The 4,323-nt window shown below is 32.8% G+C and overlaps 1 long non-coding RNA gene across 4 annotated transcripts; it reads right to left on the minus strand.

The window, feature by feature from the left end:
* Window positions 1-323: 323 nt before the first annotated feature.
* On the minus strand, window positions 324-3,580 carry LOC145128696 (uncharacterized). 4 transcript variants are annotated; one of them, XR_013717057.1, is made up of 6 exons: window positions 3,249-3,580; window positions 2,891-3,084; window positions 2,671-2,794; window positions 2,526-2,591; window positions 2,276-2,427; window positions 324-2,108 (listed from the first exon to the last, which is right to left on the minus strand). It is a non-coding gene; the product is annotated as an uncharacterized LOC145128696 (long non-coding RNA). The 4 variants fall into 4 exon arrangements; XR_013717056.1 differs by having other exon boundaries at window positions 324-1,647; window positions 1,825-2,427; XR_013717054.1 differs by having other exon boundaries at window positions 324-2,427.
* Between the last annotated feature and the right edge of the window lie 743 nt (window positions 3,581-4,323).

Below are 4,323 nucleotides of genomic sequence, written 5' to 3' on the forward strand. Positions count from 1 at the left end.
AACTTGGATTGAAAACTTATACAACAAAAAAATAATGTATACTACCACCGGTTGAATTTACTTTTTATTAAAATGCATATTATATAAAAAAATGTGTGTGGGTGGGGAAGCAAAGCATCACACAAGTTATTTAATTCTACTCTAAGATCACCAAATTGGTTGAAACTGTAAAACATCATTTGTAAAACATCATTCGGTAAACAGCTTCACTTTTAGCTTAAACCCAAAAAAATAATCAAAAGGTTATCCAAAATCACATATTAAAAACAAAAATATCACAATTTGTTGCTTTCTTTATACATGAGGAACTTAATACAATATAATATTCAATTTGTTGCTTTCTTTATACATGAGGAACTTAATACAATATCAAATTCAAACAGATATACATAGAAGCTTTAAATGAAATAAAACCATGTGAAGTTGTAAACAAAATAAATTCATGTGAAAGATATGATGATACAACTTCCAACAACTTTACCAAGATTTTCTTCAAGAGAACCTTCTCCACCACAGCTAGCCTCGTAACAAAGAACCAACATCAACCATAAAAAAAATACTTAAATGTTAGCTACTTTTGGATGTCAACTCGCAAATCCAATCTACAACTAACACAAGATGAATATTACCTAGCAGTGGTAAGAAAAAAAATGAGTACATTGCTATTTGTTGAATTTAGTCTTTTTAAAATTAAAAGTAAATTTGTTGACAATCAATAACATTGTACTTATGAATCTTTTTACTTATGTAAACAGTGCACTTTTATACCCACAATAGCAATATACATTTTACCCCTAATAGCAATCTATTTAAAATTTTATAGAGTAAAACAGGTTAGTTGTGAATTTGTCATAAAAAAGAAAAGGGCTAATTGTTGGAAATAGCAATACACTATACTCCATACCTATTTTAGTAATACACTTTACATTTAAATCTTTATAAGATTCCCATTTGTCTACCTCTTTGCCTTTTTATAAGTACAACTTCACTGTTGCTAAAATCAAATATGCAGGCACTACACATAAGTTACAATTAAATATGCTTATTATACAATTGTTTAAGGTAAATAAAAAATAGAAGCTTACTTACCAATAATAGGGACCTGTAATGGAGGTCAAGCCTCTATTTGTCCTCTTCCCCTCCCGGTGATAGAATCCAACCCATGCACCTTTACTCCGCCTCAAGTAACATCAAGCAAGCCACAATAATTGTATTGCGTGTCTATATATATATATATATATATATATATATATATATATATATATATATATATAGAGAGAGAGAGAGAGAGAGAGAGAAATACATTTAAGAATCATGTAACATCAAGCAAGCCACAAGAATCATGTAAAACTTTAACATTTAAGAAAAATACATAAACATGCACCAAATACACATACATAGCCACACCCACAAACACACACTCACATAGTATTAGAAAATGAATGTAAGTTGCAATAAAAAACAATTAAATAGAAATACCTTGCTATAACTTGAAATTATCGGAAAGTGTGAAGCTCTTTTTGAAGATTGGAGCTATGGAACATGCAAATTGGAGCTTTATGAGGATATCTTACCTGTTGTAGATTTCGTATACTACTCTCACATCCATCGTACCTTGTACACAACTTCATTTGACCACCATATGTCCTACATCCAGATAATTACAGCTCATTTTATACAACTGCTTTAATTTTGAAATAAACAATAAAAATCTGCTCTTGCCCTTACATTATTATCTTTTTAGAGCTTAAGATGAACCTTAACCTTGAAATTTTCTAAAAACCTCATTAACATAAACACAAAAGAAACTATATAAAGCATAACCTCGATAGATCATTTATGGTGGGATCTGCCGAAAAAACTAAAGATATCAACAACCACCAGAAAATATTGCTAATAGGAATCATGTTGGTCAGGTAAGTGTTGCAAAGTAAGAGCCCTTAGTTACATGTGTTCACAAAAACATTCAAGTGATATATGGGTGAAGATCAGAGAAGGTAAAATAAGAAACGATAATAAAATAAAAAGATGAAGAAAGGTTTTGAAATCATACCAGGTGGCTACATGGTTTTTATGCATTCCTGAACCCTTCACAGATGACACAAAGACTGAAAGGCAGACAGATGAACACACAATTTGTAAAGATAATGGCATACTGAAATCTAAACACACAAACTTAAACACATATACACAATTCATTGGCATATACACACATACACATAGAGGTAAACACATATAACAAACAGAGAGAAGGTTAACAGAGATAGAGATAGACCCATATGGTGTTAAGGGTGGCATTTGGGGTTTCAAGGTGCGATTTTAGCGGTTTAGGGCCAAGAGAGAAAGGATTTTATATAGGGAGAACTGTGAAGGAGAAACCATTGATTTTTTTTTCTTTTCATTGCTTCTATTTCTTGTTTCTTTATCCTACAAGAAAAAAAACTTGTTAAAATATTAATTCCGCTATTGTAAATCAGAACAATTAGAAACCAAAATCATGAGAAAGAAGAGGAACTATATGTTACCAAATGAAACACAATCCCACAGGAAAATCGAACCAGAACTTCAAACACAAATTCAGATCAACCCACCTGCAGTGTTTTTTTGGGTTTAATCAAGAATCAGTTCTATACAAAACCCAAAAATCATAACCTACTAAAGTAAACGTACCTTGCTTCGATGGATGTCCTTCGAATCTTTGATGAATAAACATCGGATATAAGGATGAAGTGGTGGCGCATAGATCCTTACGTTTTAAGATCAAACGCAATCCCACAGGAAAATCGAACCAGACCTTCAAACACAAATTCGGATCAACCTACGTTTTGGGTTTAATCAAGAATCATTTTTATGCAAAACCCAAAATCATAACGTACTAAAGAAAATGTACCTTGCTTCGATGTATCTCCTTCGAATCTTTGAGGAATCAACATCAGATATAAGGATGAAGTGGCGGCGCATAGATCTTTAGGTTTTAAGAGAGTGATGGAGATATTAATTAACTGATGGTGGTGATGAAGCAGGGACGACGACAGTGTTGAGATCCTTAGGTTTCGCCTGGATTTATTTTGATGGTGTAAACCCCTGTTCACCAAAGTAAAATTAAACCAACAAAAACATGAATTAATCAAATTTTGTTGAAACCCAAATTGTTTTTTATTCAATCGTGTGAAAGTTTGAAACAAGGGAAAACTGAAAATTTCAGCGACGGTGAAGACGGGTCATCGACTCCCGAATTAAAACCTTACATAGATGGAGATACATGGTGGCAACGGGCGGTGAGGGTGGCGGCTGTTAGTAGGCGTTTTTAGGGCTCGTAGAGGTGTTTATCGAGAGGAATGTAGTCTGTAGTTTTTATGCTGCTGAAAGAATGTACATACGTTGGGTGGCATCATTAGGCGGAAGGTGATGTGGTGGTGGTTTTAACTTTTAACTGATGATGAAGGAGGATGGCGGTGAGTTCGATTTTTGAGAGAAAAGATGAGAGAGAGTGCAGGGCGAGATATCAGTGAATCTTTGAATTCAAAATAAATATATTCCCTTGATTTGTGTTATGAATTGGTCATCAGTAAGCTGGCTAAGCCCATTAAGGAGAGAAAAAGTGAAGAAAATAGACAATTATGTAAACAAATAAGCCAGAGAAGTACCGATATGCATTGGTTTATTGTATTTTAAAGCTTAAAGTTTTGCACGTCTTAAATCTATTTTTAGAAATAGTAAGCTTTGTATAATAATATAGTAATATATATATATATATATATATATCTTTGACTAAAGATGATTAAAACCTCAATCTAAGCTTTTAGAATTGAAATGAAGTATAATTTCCTCTCCCTTAATTATAGCAAAACAACTTTTCCCAATTGAACTTTTGTTTTTCTATAATTAACATTGCTGACTTGCAACATTTATCATAATTATCATGCTCCCACTAACATCACTACTAGAAAAATAAGAAATACCTACGAAAAATACCTACGGAAATTTTCCGTAGGTAATTACCGACGGAATAGTGACGGAATACCTACGGAAAAAAATGCCCTAGTTTAGTAACGAAATTATGACGGAATAGCTACGGAATATCGACGGAAGGAATTCTGTAGGAATTCCGTCGGTATTTACCTACGGAACCACCCTTACATGCACCCATTAATTTTACCTACGGAATACCTACGGACAAGAAAAAAATAAAAAAACAATGCGGGTGGGATTCGAACTCAGGTCTATTGTTTTTCTATAATTAACATTGCTGACTTGCAACATTTATCATAATTATCATGCTCCCACTAACATCACTACTAGAAAAATAAGAAATACCTACGA

Source organism: Lactuca virosa, chromosome 8, assembly GCF_052849685.1.
Source record: "Lactuca virosa cultivar CGN04683 chromosome 8, Lactuca_virosa_CGN04683_v6, whole genome shotgun sequence".
Taxonomy (NCBI): Eukaryota; Viridiplantae; Streptophyta; class Magnoliopsida; order Asterales; family Asteraceae; genus Lactuca; species Lactuca virosa.